The 20,880-nt window shown below is 38.8% G+C and overlaps 1 protein-coding gene across 9 annotated transcripts in view; it reads right to left on the bottom strand.

Annotated features, from left to right (window-relative positions):
- TNS3 (tensin 3) overlaps positions 1-20,880 on the bottom strand; it is a 427,559-nt gene that overhangs the window by 349,271 nt on the left and 57,408 nt on the right. The gene's annotated exons all lie outside the window — the stretch shown is intronic.

The raw sequence follows: 20,880 nt of genomic DNA, 5'->3' as shown, positions 1-20,880 counted from the left end.
GTGGGTGAAAAACTGTACAACTAGATCCCAAATAGGCAAATAATAAATCCTATGTATTTGAATTCAACTATTCAAAGTTGTAATTATGTAAAATATGGCAAAATTGTCCAATCCAACAGAAATATGCAGTGAGAATCTGAATAATGTGAATCACAATAATGTGATCAGAAGGGAGTTATTATTGGCACTAATCAGAACCTAGCTGCATTTCAATATAATTGGTTTCCATTGTAATCCTATGTATTTCATTTTATGTATTTAAAATATTATACTGGGGGCAGCTAGGTGGCATAATGAATAGAGCACTGGCCCTGGAGTCAGGAGGACCTGCGTTCAAATCCGACCTCAGATATGGAACACTTACTAGTCATGAGACCTTGGGCAAGTCACATAACCCCCACTGCCCTGCCTTCCCCCCTTGAAAAAGCCAAAAAAAAATTACTCAAAAAAAAAAGGGATCACTAGGTCTCACCAGCCTGCCCAAGGGGTCAATGACACAAAAAAGATTAAGTTGCAATGGAATAGATGTTCCCTAAAGTTCCTTCTATCTCTAGCTGGTAGGACTCTCTCCTTTGAGAGTCTGACAGCTTGACTTTGGTCAACTGGATTGTGAGCTTTCAGTGGATGGAAGAACAGGCTGAGAAACCACTACCTCCATGGTTTATATATTCTCTACAAAAAGGAAGTACATTTGCTTAAGGAAACCTTACCAAAGATCAGAATTTCCTACTGTCATCTCTCCCAACTCACTGTCCATAGCAAATGTCAGCTTACTATAAATAGAAATGAACAGGACTAGAAGCAAAATCTTAATATCTGTGACTTTCTGCAGCCCTTGGCTTCTCTAGACATCAGGAAAAACAGAAAGAAAGCAGCTCTTAACTTTGATGGGGGGAGCAAAAAAAATTTTACAAATAATATACAGTACCCAAGAAAATCAATCTCATTACTCCTACCCTCCACCCCCAATATAAAAAATGTTTTTTTTTTTTTTTTAATTCATTCTGGTACTACTCAGCTTAGCTACCTTCTTGAAAGCTCAGATTGGGCCCCAAATGACTTTTTTAGAAAAAAAATCATATCACCCTTGCCTTCTCCTCTATTCCCCTCCCTCAAAAGGGCACTTAATAGCATGGAAAGTATTTCAAACAAAAGTACTGTAGGATTTGATAGAAATTAGAAGCAGTATGGTGCAATAAACAGAGGAAATCTATCACAAAATAGCTATGATCTATCATTTTTAAGTCAATGTGTCTTGATCATTTCCTTCATGTGCAAAATCTAAATAATAATACTTGTCTAACTACCTCAAAAGACAATTATAAGGACAGTTCTTTAATCACATTAAAATCCTACAGAAATGAGTTATTAAATTAGGCTAAAGTTGTTATTATTAAAAAGTATGTTTTAAGCAGGAGCAATAGGAATTTAGTCTCCTAAAAAGGCCACTTTGGACTAGAAAACGAGATTTGGAGGGATTGAAAATATAGGTATAATGTTATGTTTTTCTAGTTAAATATTTTAAAACACACTTTTAGTAACAGCTAATGTCTCTAGCATACTTTACTTGCCTTCTTATTTGAAATCCCCTCTTTTTTAAGGTTTATAAAGCATTTTGTAGACATGAACTCAAGTTTAAAATCTCTACTGTTATGATGTCTATTCTAAAGAAGCAAATCAAAACAAAAGTTAAGACACATTTGGAAAAAATGCAGCAGGCCCTCTCCTTGACCAAGATGTGAGTGGATTAATCATTCATCCATCTGACATCTGACAAAGCATCCCTTGGAGGGACCCTACCCTTTCATTACTTCCTCATTTTTTTTCCTAGATGAAAAAATGCTCTGTCTCTTCCTGCTCTGATCCACAAATGGAAATTGCTGGATTGCTCGTGGATTATCAGGCCCAGTGCCCTTTCTGGGAAGTGCCAATGTACCATATCCAAGGATCTGGTAACCATACTAAGTGTGATGTTTTACAGTTTGATGGGCCCCATCTTTCTCTACTCCTTACCTCTAAATTCCTACTATTAAATTCTCTAATATATGAAACAACAAAGACATTGACCTTGGAAGGCCCCAGTTAAAATGTATATTACTTGGGAAGAGCCTGCTACTCTTATTTCATTAGCACCCTGGAGAGAGTATTTTATTAAAGAGGCTGGTTGTCAACTCAGGCCCTTAGGGGACAGGTAACATTTAAGGGTAGGGAAGGAGGAACTAGGCAACAGATGAATAGGAGTAACACGTACAGAAGTACAGAAGGGTGAGTACAGAGTACAGAAGGGTGAGCTAAAGCTACGCTACGGTGGTTCCTAGAGTGTGTGGGGAAACAGATCCAAGGAGGTGCTCAAAGGGGAAAGGGCCAAGGAAGGTCAGTTGCTCTTTCTCCATAATTCTGTCAGAGGTTAGCTGCTTTCACACCAAATGTTTGCAAATGTTGCTTTTTCCATGTTAAATATGAAGGGTTTATGTCTTTTTCTCCATTTATGTTGGAATTATAAGCAAGAGCTGTGATTAAGGGCAAACAGGATTTAGTCAGAGTGTGCTCTGGGATATGTTTTGGGAAGTTGCATTTCAAAAAATATTTATTAAGTATCTGCTATGTACTAAATGCTGGGGATAAATGCAAAAAGATACAAAAGATAGTCCCTTTCCTTAAGAACCTTATAACCTAGTGGAGGAAATAATATGCAAGCAAATATATACAAACAAGCTATTTTAAAATTTTTTTTAATTAATTTAAAGTTTTTTAAATTTTTAAATACTTAAAAAATAAAAAGGGAAGTACTAAAATTAAAGGGAATTAGGAGAAACTTCCTGTAACAGATGGGATTTTAGTTGAGACTTGAAGGAAGCTAGGGAAGACAATAAATGGATTTGAGGAGAGAGAAAGTTCCAGGTATGGGGGACAACCAGAGATAACGCTCAGAGCTAAATGCAAAATGAATGAATAAATAAATGAATGAATGACCAAATGAATGAATGAATGGATTTCTAAATGGGGTATAGGACCTGGATGAGTGCTGAAAGACTCATTACTAGAAGGCTAGTCACCATTTTATTTTTAGGGGGGGGGCACAAATCATGAAGATAGGTCACGTTAAGTGGAAAAAACTATAGATCATTGAAGTAATAGATTTTTGGAAGTTTTGAAGAAATAAATTCCTGTTTATCCTGAACTCTAACTGGCAAGGGAGGTGGGGAAGAGTGTCACACTAAGTGAACAAGATTAAATTTATAAAGAATTTTAAAAGCAGAACAAAACTGTAACCCTTAGCATAAATACCCATAATAAATTCCATGAAATGCACAAGAAGCAGGATGGTGTGGGAGAAAAACTATTGGACTCAGAGAAGAGAATGGGGGGAAAGGAAGAGAGAAAGAGAGGGAGACAGAAAGAGTAAGAGGGAAAAAGGAAGAGGGAGACACAGAGACAGAGAGAGAGAGAGAGAGAAAGAGAACGAGAGAGAGAGAGAGAGAGAGAGAGAGAGAGAGAGAGAGAGAGAGAGCTCACTGGTGAAAGGCTGTACAAACCTGGGCTAGTTTATTTAGTTTATTTGTTTTCTGAGCCTCCTTTGTTTAAATGGAGATCATAATCTCAGTAACACCTAAGCCATGGGGTTGGTGTAAGGAGAGTCTTAAAGTGTTATATGTAAGCCTTAAAGTTTTAGGGGAATATTAGCCATAATAACTTGTACAAATGAGCAATTCATTATAAATGTTACATAATCAAAGAGTAAGGCTCATCATTATGATACATACTACATTCAGTTCTACCATAGCGTATCTTAAAAATACGAATTTGTGACTGATCTATTGAGAAATATTTTGAACATAATGCAAATCCCAATTTCAAGGTTACTTCTGCACAATCTCTTCCATGAGATGCTGCTGCTGCTGGTGTTTGTCCTTCATTCTCAAAGAAAACCAATGACATCAGGAAGGTGATGCCATGACTTGCAAGTGAATTGAATTTAAGAGAGGAAGGGCTGTGCAAAGTCACCAGCCTCACTTTCTCCTCTGGAGCCATCTGGATCCAGTGGCAAGAAACAGATAGAACAACTAGTGAAAACACTGAAACATTAAGAATGAAGAAAACAGGGGCGGCTAGGTGGCACAATGAATAGAGCACTGGCCCTGGAGTCAGGAGAACCTGAGTTCAAATCTGACCTCAGACACTTAACACAAAAAAAACTAGTTGCATGACCTTGGGCAAGTCACTCAACCCCAATTGCCCTCCAAAAAGCCAAAAAAAAAAAAAAAGAAAAGAAAAAGAATGCAGAAAACAGCACCACTTCACAATAACATGCAAACTGAACCTTTCCAGCTCCCACTTCCTCAAGCAAACTCTGGGTCTCTGTCAAGGTAAAGTGCCATATTTCTTGTATATCTCCTGGTACAGCAGGAGCTATCAGAGGAGAAGGGCACAAGGCCTAGCATCAGCCCAATACCATCAGCCCATGTTGATAAGAAGAGCATCTCCTACAGTCCCTCAGATGTTCAAATTCAGCCACTCAGTAAAGGTGGTACAAGGACACTTAGAAAACTCTTTTGGGGCTGTAAAGGCCTTGGTATTTTGGTGATAATAATCGGAATATTTTAAATTTCAACCATTGTGTAGGTATGGATCCTTCCTCTACCTTTTTAGCATTCAAGGCAGAAATTCTCTAAGACAAGGATCATAGATCATATGATCACAGACTTAGCACCAGAAGGAACTTCTAAGGCCATCTCTAGTCTAAGTCCCCCCAACCCCCATTTTACAGATGAGAAATTGAAGCCCACAAAGGTCAAATGACTTCTCCAAGGCCATCCAAGTAGTCAGGAACCACTCTGGGGTTCAGACCACATCCTCTGAACCATATGGCCTCTCATACAATCTTCTAGAGATTCCGTGGACCAAAAATTTCATCTTCTGTTTTCTCCACTGCTACTGAGGTTTGCTTTCCCTTCTCCCTTCACTTCTATCTCATGGTCTGTAAGTCTCCCTCCTGCTCCACCCTCCCCAAGATAAGGATCCCCACTTTTACCTCCTCATCAAACCAGAACTCCAAGGAAAGGGAAAAGGCAAGGCAAGTCAAAACTTGCTTTTCAAGCAAGTTTCTGTAGTGAAAACTTCAGTTTCAAATATGATACATTAGTAGATTGTATGATCTGTATGATCTCCAGACCACTATTCTTGACTGGCACTCTTTGCAAAATGCTATTGAAAGGGATGGGGCAGGAAAAGGCAGAAGCATGTGCTCCTCACTAGTCCCACTATTCCTCAGTCTTTATCTTCACTCCTTCCATTGAAGATCCATTCCAGACACAGTCCCCAAGAGGACCACACCAGATTTTCTCACCTTCCAAAGAAGTATGAGATTAATGACTTCTCTGAAAGTCACTTGGGCCTGTAGCCAGGCATTAAGGAGCCACACTCAGTCAAAAGTTAACTCTAGAGTTTTTGTCAGTCATATACCCTCCTTGGCATAATCTGACTAATAATTCCATCCAAATCTTCAATTCCTTTGAACTACCAAGTAAACATGGACTTGGAGTCCTGACTTAACAATCCCTCCCTTCCTGGGAACTTGCAGAGAAGACATACCTCCCAGAGTCAATTCTTGTGTGTCAGACAAGGGTGAAAACCTATCACAATGAAGGTAGATATTTTCCCAGGTGACAGAGTCCTCTTGTTTTTTGTTGGTTTTTTTTTTTTTTAAAGCAATCGGGGTTAAGTAACTTGCTCAAGGTTACACGGCCAGTTATTTCTGGGTGTGGTGCTAAGTATCTGAGCCCAGATTTGATCCCCCGGTCATCCCGACACTGGGGCCGGTGCTCTTACTCGCTGAGCCACCTGGCCACCCCAGAGTCCTATTGTTTTATGCTTCATGCCTATTAATCTTCAGGCTGGTACTCAGATCACCAGTATGTTGGTGTCCCTGGCATTAGTTCTTAAAGATCAATTTAACTGCTTTCATGGGGTGTTTATGCTAATGAGAACAAAGCTAAGATATGTTGTCTCAATGACTGGCTTTCTGATGCAGGCACGGACATTTTGCATTATCTCTAATGCTAACATGCTTAACAAGCCAACTCTCTGGACCATACTTGTTCATATCAGTCCATCAGGTGGAGGAGAATGTTTTCTTATTGTCAGTTTGCAACACAGGCAACTCAAATGCTGCTCCTCACTCCAAACCTCCATGTATTGTCCTCCACAGTCCAAGAACGGTGAACTATTGCTTAAGACTTAGTATGCCCTCATTCTCAATGCTCGGTAGATAATGGAGAGATTATGGATAAAGAGGGCACCTCATTTCATTTCCAGGGCAGGTGCTTGGGAGATGCACTCTTGGCACTCTCAAGCTGGTAGAGAAGTGAACAAATTATAATTATTATTAGTGTTATATTTCAAGTGCATTACAAGTTAAATAAGTTTGTAGATTATATTGAAAAATAAACTTTATCGATAGTAATGTTGTGGGAAAACGTATTGAGTTCCAAGCAGCCAACTTACAAAAGAACCTTGGGAATGTAACTCACTAGTAGGGGGCACTGTCTGCAGCCCTGCAACCTGCCTTAAAGGTTTCTTATGTACTGCCAACTCAAACAAGGAAATTATTCAACTCATCATCAGTGGTCTGTTTGCAATGGGTACAGACATATTTGTGACTTGCAGATGTAGATAGATATTTATATAAATAAATGAATAAATAAATAGACAAATAAATGATCAAATGAATAGATGAAGAAATAAATTTGAATAAAATGCAAATAAATATACGAGACCAGCTAAAATGTTAAATAATCTGAGAATTATAACGACTCTGTGGTTTAGATGAGAATTTGTGGCCTTCAATGAATATCGCTAATACTGTGCAACCTTGTTGACTGTATCAGCTTCAGGAAATTTTTTTTTCTATCAATCACATACCAACACCCTTCCCACATACCTCCCTCCTCAAAAATAAAAAATCTAACTTTGGATAATATTTTTTAAACAACTTAAACTTTTCAACTTAGAAAAATGCAAAAGGAAATAAAAGGTTTAAATACCGTGTTTCCCCGATAATAAGACCTATCCCGAAAATAAGCCCTCCCCTTACTGTGTAAGATTCCTCTAAAATAAGCCGTCCCCCGAAAATAAGCCCTATTGAGATTGCTACTGTAGTGAAGGTGATCCCCTGTGCTACACACTACATTACGGTACCCTCTGTATGCACCGTCCCCCCTTCCCCCCCCAGTGAAACACACGCCGTGCTCCGAGCTGCATCCAATCAGAGCTGCAGCAGTGAGCACATCATCCTGTTCTTTATTGAATTCATTATTGAATAAAGGTACATTTTTTTGTTCACATTTACCTGTTTATTAAAATTGCTGTCAATGTTCATTAAAATAAGCCCTCCTCTGAAAATAAGCCCTCTGGTGTTTTTCTGTCCAAAAAATTAATAAGACAGTGTCTTATTATCGGGGAAACACGGTAGGAACAGGAAATGCTAAAACAATAACACTAATTTTTAATTCCCTTTTGCAGCAAACCAGTTAAGAAAGTGGGGGTTGAGAGGGGAATAAAAAAGAGAGGGAAGGAGAAAATCTGAACTTTTGCTCATAGCGCTGTTCTTCTGGCAATGCCCTCTTCCCCTGACTTTGAATGTTTTTCCTTCAGGACCTAGATGATAACCTTTCTCTAGGAAACCTTCTCTTACCTAAAGGATCTCTCTCTCTTCTGAATTCATAGTACTTTTTGTCTATACCTACCACTTAACTATTATCTAATTGTAAACAACATCCTGGCATCTCTTGTACATGAAGTCCAAAAAGTCTTAGTGCGGTGTTAAGCTTTAATAGCTGTGTTGTTCCTTAATTTTTCATGTTCAGATCTTATCACACAGCAGCAGACTGGCACAATGCAAACACAACCAGACAAATGGTAGGAGACCCAGGTTCTGGAAATTGCAATCTACTATGATCTTGGCCAACACCCTGCCCCACTCTAAACTACAGTTTTCTCCTCTCTAAAATAAGGGACTTAGTGTTTAATAGGAATGTATGTGTAGAGTCCATATCAGATTGCAAGTCATCTTGGAAAGGGAGGAGGAGAAAATTCAAAACTTGTGGAAGTGAATGTTGAAAACTAAAAATAAATAATTTAATCAAAGATTTTTTTTTTAAATAAGGGACTTAAAGTGATTCTATGAAGCAAAGGGAGATGGTGGGGAAAGGAAAAGGACACAGCTCCTGGCCCAACAATCCACCTTGGAGATGAGATAAGTGCCTCCAATTCAACAGGGGGAGAACTCTTATACCTGACATGGCAGAAAAAATTCCAAAATATCTAGAAGCTAACTATGCAGGGCTGAAATGGACAGAGAGGATGGAAACAAAAGGAAAGATTAGGATTCAAGAAGTCTTTTTAAAAGGTGGAGGGAGGTTCTTTCTTTTGCTTCCATAAGCTCCTCTCTCCTTGGTCACAAAGACATTTCTAGCTGAGTGTCCTTAGAAGGTGACACGATTTTCTGAGTAGCCCATCTAGAACCAGCAGCTTCACCTATGAAATGATACTTGAGCAACAAAGAAACATTCCAGGGTCCTTTGACAGTTGAGGGCAGTATTATTCATCTAACCAAACTGTGGCATTGAAAAATTATTTTTTCTCAGCTGTTTATGGTACCTCCACTGCCATATGAGGGAGGGGTCTGCCACCATGCCACAACAAATATCAAGTTAAACCTCTTATTTTGATTTCTACATTCCTCCTCTTTCTCAAATTAGTGGGTCTAGCGTCCTTGCCACACAAGCAGGGACAGAGAATAATTCAAGCTGTTAGAGGACTGGCTAGCAATCATGTCCCAGAGAGTCACAACTCCTGCTGGGAAAAAGACAGACAAACATGAGGAGAGTTCAGTGGCAGTCATGGGACAAATTGCAGCTCTCCAAATGTGGTTTCCCTTTGGGGAACTCTGCAAAGTCACTGCAGTTCTAGGGAACTATTTTCTTCTTTCCTTGTGGTTCCAAGATAATTGATAAATTGACTATTGCATGAGACCAGGAGACTTGCTTCTGTGGGAACTGTTGTTGCAAACTCTGCCCAGGACAGCAGAGACCATCTCCAGGGTTTAGGAACCTTTAGCCTCAAGGCCACATGTGGCCTTCTAGGTCCTTGAGTGTAGCCTTCTGACTAGGTCCACATTTTACATAACAAATCCTTTTATTAAGGGCTTTTGTTCTATGAAGTTTGGATTCAGTCAAAGTACCACACTTAGGACCTAACGTACCCTCAAGTGTGACCCTTTAACTGAATCCAAACTTCACAGAACAAATCCCCTTAATAAAAGGATTTGCTCTGTAAAACTTGTACTCAGTCAAAAGGCCTCACCCAAAAACCTAGAAGGCCACATGTGGCTTCCAGGCTGCAGGTTCCCCACCCAGATCTAGTCCATTGTTCCCCAGACAAATAGTGCTATAGATAGTAAAATATCTAAATCTTCTACTGAGGATGACTCATGAGCTGAACAGAGAAAGAAAAGAGAAGGAAGGGTTTGGTCAGTCTGTTCTTTTTTTAATTTCCTTTTTGCAAGCTTATAAATTTTAAGAAATGAAGAATTTTGATGTTCTAAGATTTTCATATCAGGAAAAATACAGACTAGCATATTGGGAGAATGGGGTGTAGCAGACTGAGAGGGGAAGAGGTACGTAAGTATTGTGGCTTTGGGGGGGCTTCTAAAATTCCCTCTCTATTTCTCAGGGTTATAGGAGTGGTTGCGAATGTAAAAGAAGACTGAATACAATTCTCCAAGAAACACTTAAGGATGTGCAAAAAAGCATAAACAGAATCCTGGTATAAGGTAGCATAGTGGAGCTAGAAGCCAGACTGGGCATGGTGAGTACAAAGCACGAAAACAAAGGCTGTAGCTGTGGTGCATACATGTCTGGGGTATGCATTAAGTTGAGAATGCTATGTTAAAGCAAAAGGATGCAGATGGGAGATTTTATGGCCACTGCACTGTATCTCCACCGATTCTGAATAAATAAATAAATGAATGAATGAAGGTATGACTTGTGACATGGTTGTCAGTAACTCCCAGCAAGCTAGTAAAAACTACTGAGACAAAAGTAAAGAGTTTTAAGTTCAACGCCAGTGGTGCCAAACTCAAATAGAAACCACTGTCCTCTATACTATACATAAGGATCCCTGCCTACCACATACTGACTTAGAAAACCATATACTAACACTGTCTATGCTCGATTTTTTAAAATTTATTTTGTCCATTATTTCCCAATCACATTTTAATCTGGTTCAGGCTACACTCAGGTCTACTATGGGTCTCACTGGCCATGTCTGATACTTCTATTATTTGTGCTACTAGAATCATGGGATAGGACAGCTGGTATGTAGGTTTCTATTTTCAAGGGGAAAGTGAGGGAGGGGGAACACAGAGGAAAGAATATACTAGGCAACCTAAACACAGTATTGGTCAACAAACTAGGGGTTAGAAAACACTGATATGATCCAACTCTCTCTTTTTTACAACTATGCAAATTGAAGCCCAGATGTTCATTTCCTCCTGGTAAACCAACTAGTTAACCAACTCACTGCCTCTAATGAGAAACTATAAAATATAAAACTATCTATTATCAGGTCTATCCTATCATGTGTAATTAACCAAGTTCCTTTCTTTACCTGAATTCACTCTAAATAGATTTTATGCCAGGAGGTACAATAAAAAAGTCATATTCACAAAGCAAATACCAAATACTCCAAAGAAGTGGAAAAATTTGGCCACAACCTTTTCAGATAATCTTAAAAAACCATGGGGATTAAGAGGTCTTTGTAGCACCTATCCTGTTGGCTACCATCGTGACCCAGGCTTGCTTCAAGCCTCAGACTAAGCACCACCTTCTCCAGGTCTTTCCTGGTTCCTTCCCAGCTGAAAGTAGTGCTTTCATATTAGGTGTCCTTTATATATACTTTTTAATGCATCTTGTTTCTATAGATTTATGTACAATTTTATCTTCTCTGATAAAATATAAGAAAGTTCCTGCAAACAGGAACTTTCACTTTTATCTTTGTAACCCCAATGTTTAGCACAGTGTCCATTACATAACAGGCACTTAATAAATGCCCAGAGAATTCAGCTACTGAATTCTGTTTCTAACAATAGTGACAGAAATTCATTTTGATTTAGAAAAAGACAGAATTCATACACTCTAAAAACAGTAATTTTTTTTCAACAGCGTATTGAGAGAAATGATTATTAATAATCAATATCCTGAGTTCCTGATTTTTAAAGTTCAGTCTCTTGAAAGGCATTGCTCATAATGGGATTGGACTAACTTTCTTATTCAAGACGCCCCTGGTGGAAGCTACTGTGATCTACTCAGGCTTGGGTGAAGTATAGATTGTCTGAATAGATAGCCCAAAGCTGGGGGTGGTGTACAAAGGTGACATCATGTCACCGTCAGCTCCTCATTTTAATATATCTCATCTCCTTTTGGGTGATCCAATCAGAGTTGATTGTCACCCCTCAGGATTTTGGAGGATATATAATTCTTTGAAGGGTATATAAACTGTGAGTCCACCACCATGATTATCTTTGGTCCAAGAGAGATGGCCAAATAACCATCCTTTTATTAATAATGTGCTGGCCTTATTAATAAAATGATTAAATTACCCAGAAACTATGTCCCTTGAACCTTTTTATCATCATAGTATATTTGGGCAAGTGATAGATCCTATAAATAAACCAGTAATGACTTCAGACACAAAGCAACCTTTCTCTGTTGTTTAATTTCTAACTTCAACTCATTAATGTCAAAGAAAAAACTTGACTCCTATATTTATAGTCACTCAGTTACATTTATATCCTTGAAGGAAAATAACTTCCCTCATTATCATGATCCCAGTTTTCATTCTAAAAATTATATATGTATATATATATATGCTTATGCATATCACATATATGTATGTGTGTATATGTGTGTGTGTGTGTATTCTTCCCAGAAACACAATCACAAGCCTTGGTGCAGTTAATATAAAATTATAACACTTAACTTAAAAAAAAATCCTTTTCCAACAATTACCTTCCAAAAAACAGAGTAACATCTTAGAAGAACGACTCAAATGCTCCACCCATTCCATATGTATTCACATCATTTACTATCACCCATACCCTTGAATCTATGGTCTGGAGATGTCAGTTTTCCTGATGCTGCAAACTGCTTTCAAAACAGGAAGCCATGAAACAAAGCAAAACATGAAATTTAGCAAAACAAGATTTTTTAAAAAAATCACATTATTATATAAGTTTTTCTGTGCAAAGTTTTTTTTTAATTAATTTTAAGGTAAAATCACTTTTAATTTTCCATTATGTCTGTTGGGAGAGGAAGGTGCATATGGGAAGATAAGAATCACGTTTCCAAATGTCACCACTTTAAAAAGCCTAACTGGCAGATTGGACGGCACAATCCTTTCCTTCTAGCAAAGATTCTAAAGAGCCTAAGTAAGTAACATGGATAAAAAGACAGGCGTTAAAAAAATAAAAGGATGGAAGGCACTTTTGAGGCTATCTAGTGCGACCTCCTTATTTTACAGTTGAAGAAACTGAGCTTTAGAGATATTAAATTACTTGCCCGTGGTCACACAGGCAATTATCAGAGGCCAACTAATATTTGAATTCTGATCTTTCAAATCCAAACCCAACATCCTTTCAATTCAACATTCCCCAATAAGAGATAAGCCAAGAGTGTTAATGAGTTAATCATAGCAAACTTTTTATGAAGGGCTTTGAGGTTTTCAAAGCGCTCATTTGATCCTCTGAACGCCCCTGAGAGGTAGGTATTATTCTTACCCCCATTTTATAACTTAAGAAATTAAGCCTGAGAGAGAATAACTGACGGACCAAAAGCCACTTGTTAAAGTGTCTCAAGCAGAATTCCAACTCAGGTCTTCTTGATATCAAGTCCAATACACTATCTACTAGGCTGGAGATTGATTAACTATTCCCGAAGCATTTTATTCACATATTTCTATTGAAAACCTCTTAAACCTATCCTCAAGTCTGACCCTTGTGGAGACCTTTGGTTACTAGAGCAAATTCTACCAAGTCTTTCCAAAAGTTTAAGGCTTTCAGAAAGGACCTAGGGTTGGACTATGTCTCGCAACAGGGGACAACTCTATCCAAGCTCAGAGAGGCTCATTACCAGAAAGTTGGTCACCAATCCATTACACTAAAAGCTCCTTGACAGGAGGAATTATTTTTTGTCTTTCATTGTGTCCTAAATTCTTAGCAAAGGGCCCGACACATAGTAGGTGCTTATTAAATGCTAGTGTTGAAACTGACCAGATGACGAAGTGTTTTAGACCATAACAACTCCACGGTACTATTTAGTAAGGCAGAGGTTATCAAAGTTCACAAGCTGCATGCTACCTACAATACTCTGGAGTGCTGCCCCCACAAAATTAAAATGTAATTGGGGAACATTTAAGAAAATTTTTAAAATAGAAAACACAGAAAATATTACCTTGTAAATCTGTCAACATGCAGCCCACGGGGATCCTTAGGAATAGATTAGTGCCCCTCATTTGATTTGAGTATAACTCCCCTATAGGAGTTTTATATCTATATATAGCCCAGAGGAGCAAGGAGAGAAAGAGGATCCAATACACTGAAACACAGAAGCCCTAAAGGTAATGGAATTAGAAGTTTTAGCTGCACAGTCTTGTGCTCTCTGGAGCATACAAAGGAAGGTGGGGGATGAAATGAAGTCACTGCCCTCCTGGAGCTTGGCATCTGGTTAAGAAAACAAATGTGTACTTTCAACAACAAAGAAAACAAAGCAGTGTGTGATTAAGTGGCAAGGGGGGTGGTAGAGATAATAAAATATTATAGGAATTGAGGAGTTGAGAGGACAGTGGAATGGTTCCATAAATCCTGAAGGAGAAGCCAGGCTTCGAATCTGGGACTTGAATAGTCAGATGCTTGGGGGAAAAGCATGCCAGGATAAATGCAATGTATGCAAACAGGACTGTTCAAGACTTGAACATGGAATGTTTGTGTGATGCAGAAAGAACAGTCTACCTAGAGTTGGTGAAAGGGGATTTGTGTATGTCAAGTCAGTTTTTCAATACAATTCAATAAACCTTTGCCACCTATTATAGCCAAGGAACCTTGGAATCAGGCATTGACCAAGCTTCTTATTAGTCAACTCTGGTGGTTCCCTGAGTCTAGGATCAAACATAAACTCTTCAATTTGGCTTTTAAAGTCTTTAACATTTAGCATCAAGCTCATCTTATTAGAATCATCATCTAGTACTCCCCCCTTCCTTCATTCAGCAATTCAATCAAACTAGCCTTCCTTCTGTTCCCCGCACAAAGAATCCAGTTCCATTCCCCTTGTCTTTCCACTGGTCATCCTCCATGAGTGGAATGTGCTGCCCCTCCCTCATGTATTACTAAGAGAATCCCTCCATCCTTCAAGAAGCTGAAGAATTCTATATGAAGCCTTTCCTGATCCCAACAGCTGCTAATATCCTCCCTCCCAAACTACTTGACTTGGATTTAACTACTTTGGGTTTATTCTGCATCTACTTATATATGTATGTGTCATCTTCCTTGAATGTAAACCCTGATGGAATATACCCTCTTTGAGAATAGGGACTGCACCATTCTTCATACCCCCGGCACCTGGCATAATCTAATACACAGTGAGCATTTGCTAAATGTTTGCCAACTGATTCATTGCCATTTTTATATTGAATCATTCTAGTATCAGATGACTTCAAGTTTCCTAGCCTGGAGAACTTGAAAAATTATTATATGACTAATAGGAACAGGAAAAAAAAATAGGCACAAGGGGTAGTTTGGGAAGAATACTCCAAGGCTAGATTTACTAAGGTGATTGGCAGGATAAGGTGCCTAAGTGGAAGCAGTTAGAACTACAGGACTGAAATTCATGCAAAGAAAGATGACAGCAAGAGACAGAAGTGAGAGTCATCCATTTATGGGTGATAGCTGAGGGTTGAAAGAACCATCCATCTGGAAAGAGGAAGCAGCTCACAGGGCAACTTCTCCAGGGAAACAGGCCGAGAGAACATTATTTACTCTTCCATTGCCTCTCAGAATTCTGTGAGCTCTTTATCCCTGAGCTGTTTCCCTGCTCTGCCACCACCATGGGGTACGACAAGCTGGTCACATGAAAAATACAGCTGAAATTCCATCCCCAAAAGTATTCGGTCCCCCAGAAAAGGAAGTCCCCAGTTCAAGCCCCCAAGGATTCCTGCCCCTTACTCCAACGGAGTTAAAATTACAAGCACTGCCTGATGAAGGAAGGAAGGAAGGAAGGAAGGAAGGAAAAGAAAGAAAACATTCCTCTGATAAAGCAATTAACTAATCTTTTATAATGAAGACATTTTTAAAATTACAAAGATCAAACTGTCTGGGAATTACCTTTACTTTAGCCCTTACATATTTAAGGATAAATGTCCAAGACAATTTAAACAGAATGAATAAAATTTTGGGAAACCCCAGCTAGAGAAACCAACTATCCCAAAAGAACTCATTCTGGCTATCACATACTTGTATTAAGAACACATTACAACTAGTGAAGTAAATACACAATTTCTTTTCTAAGCTTCTTCTGGCCCGTGTCAACCTGGGGTACATCTCAAACTCATATTCCCTTAGCTGTGTTGTTGTTTAATCATCTTCAGGCATACCTGACTCTTCAAGACCTCTTTCTGAGATTTTCTTGGCAAAAGTACTAGAATGGCTTGCCATTTCCTTCTCCAGTTCATGTTACAGATGTGGCAACTGAGGCAAATGGGTTAAGTGACTTGCCCAGGGTCACACAGCTAGCAAGTATCATTCCAATCAAGGCACTCTATCCACTGCACCACCTAGCTGTCCTCCCTTAGCTGCGCAGGGAAGATAATAATATGCTCACCTCTATCTCATAGGCTCCCTGTGAGAATTAAATGAGTCAATAGAGGTAAAGCATTTTGCAGACACTAAAGACCTAATGACTCCCCTCTAGGGGTTTTTAATCTAATAAGACATGCACACAAGTAAACAAGTGAGACAGATACAGAAAGACTGAATATGTTTAAAGCAGAGGCCCAGTTTCAGAAGGAGCTTTTAGAAAAGAGAGAAAACACTTTCAATTTCAGGGAAGGCTTCACCTAGAAAGTGGCAAAAAGACAAGGACTTCAATAAATGAAGAACATGGAGGGAGTCCATTCCAGAGAAAGGAAGCAGGTTTGTTGATACGCAGGAGAAAGCAGAGAAGAGGAGAACTCGCACTGCAGTGTATCTGGAAAGCAGACTGCACGAAAGGCAGCAGTGGGAGGGAAGGGAGCTGAAAAGTTAGGCTAAGAACCAACATCATGTGAACAGGCAGTTTTCAAAGGAAGAAATCTAAGCTATCAATAGCCACTTGGTGAAAAAAAATGCTCTGAACCACTAAAAATTAGACAAATGCAAATTGAAACAACTCTGAGTTTCTACCTCATACCTATCCAATTGGTAAAGTTAATTAAGAAAAAGGAAAATGACAAATGCTCTGGAGGGGCTGTAGGAAAACAGGTACAATAATAATGCACTATTGGTAGACTTGTGCACATGTCCAGCCAATTCTGACAAGAAACTTGGAACTATGCCCAAAAAGCTATTAAATTCTATATACACTTTAACCCAGTGATGCCACTCTAGGTCTACACCCCTAGTAAGAGTATAACCTAGAAGACCAAAGAAGAAAAGGACCAATCTGTCCAAAAATAAAATAGCTCTTTGTACGGTGGCAAAGAATTAGGAATCAACAGAGCAATGGCTGAACAAAGTACAACAAAGAAATGTGATGGAATAGTATTGTGTTGTAAAGAGGATGGTTTCAGAGAAACTTAAGGTAAGACTTACATTAACCAATACAGAGTGTAGTCAGCAGAACTTAGGAGAATAATTTATGCAATAGGAGAATGATTAGGAGAATAACTTATGGAATAACAATAACATGGTAAAAACAATCAACTTTGAAAGATGTAGGAACCAGCACAATGACCAAACATAATTCCAGAGAAATCATGATGCTACCCACCATCCAATAGTTTTACGATAGGCTAAGTGTACATATTGAAAAACAATTTTTTTGGACATGGCCAATGAAGAATTTATTTTGCTTAACAATATATGTATGCAACAATGATTTTGTTTTTCTTATATTCTCAGTTGAGATGGGAGAAAAGAAATGGAAGAGAAAGTGGATGTTCATTTGAAAAAAAATATATTTTTAAAAAAACCAGATCATAATATAATATAATAGGAAACTACCGGAGACTTTTTTGAATAGGCAACTGCCAAGACTTGACCTATGCATTAGAAAGATTACTTTGGCAGTGTTATGAAGGATGGATTAGCAAGAGGCGAGACTGGAAACTTAATTAAAAAGCTATTATAATAGTCCAGGCAAGAAGCAATATGAGACTAATCTAGAGGGATTGTGGAAGTGTGAGTGAAAGGATGGGACAGATGGAGAAGATATTGCAAAAGCAGAATCAACAGTATAGTCAAAGATGACTACAAGGTTGTGACCTTGAGTGACTAGGAAGATGGTGGTAGTACCAACAGACAGAGAAAAATTGGGGGAGGGGGGCAGATTTTCCTTAATTAATCACAAGAGATTTTTTTTTTTTGCCTTTTGGAGGGCAATTGGGGTTAAGTAACTTGCCCAAGGTTACATGGCTAGTGTTTTTTTGTGTGTGTATGTTAAGAGTCTGAGGCCAGAACCAAACTCAGGTCCTCCTGATTCCGGGGCCAGCACTTTACTCACTGCGCCACCCAGCCGCCCCCCCACAAGAGATTTTTAACAAGATGCTAACTAGAGAACACAATGCTTCATAGATATGAAAACAGGTAACCCACAGAGTTTTTGTGAACAAATTTTTCAAAGTCTAAGTTGTATTATAAAAACCTCCCATATTTGAAGTTAGATGATTTCAATTTCATAAATGGAAATTTTATATGAACAGCAAGGAGATTCATTGCCTACTGCCAATAGTGATTATTTTATTCTAAGACCTCCAAAAGCTGGTTCCCATCTACTGGTAGCAAAGTACAGTGGAAAGAGAACTAGATCCGGAATAAAAGGCCATGGGTTCAAATCCCACTTCTGATACTCACTATGTGTGCAATCTTGGCCAAATGATTGAATATGTCTCTAGGCCTCAGTTAACTCATCTGAAAAATAAAAAGATGGGCTCCGAGGTCCCTTCCAACTCCATCCAATAATCCTATCCGATAATATACAGTAACCCTTGCTTAATAACTTCTACTGAGGAACAAACCATTGCCTTCAAAGGCAGATCATTCCTCTTTCGGATGTAAGGAGCTTTCCCCCTCCTAGTCTCAAGCCTCAACTTGTCTTTCTGCTGTTTCCAACTGTTGATCCCAGCTCTGCCCTCTGGGCCCAAACATAAGACGTCTACTGCCTCTTCTAGATGACAATTCTTCAAATACATTAAGACAGTTATCGTGCTGCCTGCACATCATGCTTGAAGAACATGCCATGAGGATTTGTGGAAGGGTTGGAGATGCTTAGCCTGGAGAAGAAAAGACTTAGGGAGAAAATGACAGCTGTCTTTATGCATTTAAAGGTCTGTAAGAAGGAAGAGGGACATGCCTAGAAGGTCAAATTTGCTTTCTCACGTTAGGATTTCCAGTTCCTTTTACTCATTGACTGTACGTTGTACATCTCTACTTAAGACAATTGAGGCCATGGATTTTATATTGTTAATTCCAATCCCTCTACCACTGTTTTTTTCAATATTGTAACTATTTACAGGTTTATATAACTAGCAGTTTTCTCCCTCTATCCTTTGTAGTTCAAAGTCATTTTAATTTGATTTATAAGAATCCAGGTAGATATTCTTATGAGCCTTGGTAAAGTATACCACCACTGTCCCCACATCACAGCTTCATCCAACAGCCAGCTATTGCTGTCTTTAATTGGCAGCCCTTCTCTTGGAGACCATTTTCTTTCATGGCTTGAACAGATGTTCATTTACCTAAATTCACCCTCACTTTAGCTCTCTCTTCTCTCCCCTGTCATCTAGAAGCTATGAGAAAAACACTTACTGCTCCTCTTAGGTCTTCAGATTATACAATCATAGATTTAGAGCTGGGGGGTTTATCAGAGGCCCATCTAGTCTGACCTCTTCTTTTTATAGATGAAGAAACAGAGACATGGGAGTTAAACTGAGTTTTCTGAGGGTCAAAGTGTTAAAGTTGGGATGTGAGTTGAGAGTGAGTATTCTTTCCACTGTACCATTCTAGGTAGCTACCTAGAAGTTCAAAATCCTTAGAAACACTCTCCAGACATCACCATGTAAAACACAAAAAGTATTTCAATATTTTCTGCCAATATTTGGAATTTTTGGAATTTGGAAAATTCTGTTGATATTTTGGAAATTTTCTGTCAAGCCCTGGGGAAGTTGTCACTTTTGTTGTTGTTCAGTCATTTAAGGGTAGTTAAGTGGCATAGTGGAGAGAGGGCCAGGTCTGGAGTCAGAAAGACTCATTTTTGTGAGTTCAAATCCTGCCTCGAACACTTAACTAGCAGTGTGACCCTGGGCAAGTCACTTGACCTTGTTTGCCTCAGGTTCCTCATCTGTAAAATGAGCCAGAGAAGGAAATGGAAAACCACTCTAGAACCTTTGTCATTTGGAACTCAATTTGGTACTCAAAATTTTTAAATGTATAGTAAAATATAGGGAAAAAAATGATTAAAAAACAAAGTGTTTGTGTTTTGTTTTGTTTTTAAAGAGAGCTGTACTGGACCTTTCAAGACATCTACTCCAAGCCCTTCAGTTTTACAGATGACGAAATGGATGGCCTGGGAAATTAACCTGCTAAAGGTCACACAGCTAAGCAGCAGAAAAAGGATCTTGAGTCCAGGAACTCCAAGTTCATTATTCTTTGCAGTGCCCCATGACACTTCATCCTCAGATGGTCCAGCTGCCTGCTCACATCCATCACTGAGCCCTCACACTCGAGGAGTCCCTTTTGCATTTTCTTGGGTTCCGTTCTTCTACCCTCTTACATCTTGACACAGATTAGAGCTCTGCTCTACCTTTTCAGATCTTTTTCTTCCTTTGATCTTTTTCTTTAACTTTTAAATTCTTCTTCCATTTAAAAAAATAAAACCTCCTTTCTCCCTCCACCTTGCTCTCATAATGTGGCACAGTAGAGAGACATCTCTCAGTCCCCTTTATCTTACACAATTGAAATCGGCTGTAGTCCAAAACAAACAAACTCACAAACATTACATTCTCTCTACTCAAGTCACTAAAAATATTCTTTTTTTTCCATAGTAGCTAGAAGGGAGATCCCCAGGTCTTTGTCAATGCTTCCTAATAATTATGGTAGATCTTCTGGTCAACTCTCATAGTGAATTATCACGGCAAAAGAGAATTCTTGCCAAAGTAATCTTTCTGGAGCATATTGCCCATTTTCCACACCATACCATGAGATACTTTTGAAAATTCTCCTGCTTTGTCAGTCCTATAGGACCTAAGCTAGACATTACAAATGAACTAGTCCAACACTTTCATTTTACAAATGAAGAAATGAGGGTTAAAATAGATAAGAGGCTTACCCAAGTTCACACAGATGGTAAAGATTTGCAAAATGATTGTTCTTTCCATTATACTTCATTGCTTTGGTTTAGGGTTCTCCACTATACCAGTAGAGCTGATAGGCTAAAGATCTGTTTGGGGGCAGCCACAGTGGGGATGTATAGATGCTATGCCCCTGAACAACTATTCAGCAAACCTTATTGTCCTCCTCATCATTCTCATTCTCCCCCTCATCATCACTACCACCACCGTCATCAATACCATCTAGAC

The sequence above is a fragment of the Petaurus breviceps genome, unplaced genomic scaffold (assembly GCF_028583685.1).
Source record: "Petaurus breviceps papuanus isolate PSGF00001 unplaced genomic scaffold, PetGlider_PUasm1.0 227, whole genome shotgun sequence".
Lineage (NCBI taxonomy): Eukaryota > Metazoa > Chordata > Mammalia > Diprotodontia > Petauridae > Petaurus > Petaurus breviceps.
This window is presented reverse-complemented; position numbering and strand designations above follow the sequence as displayed.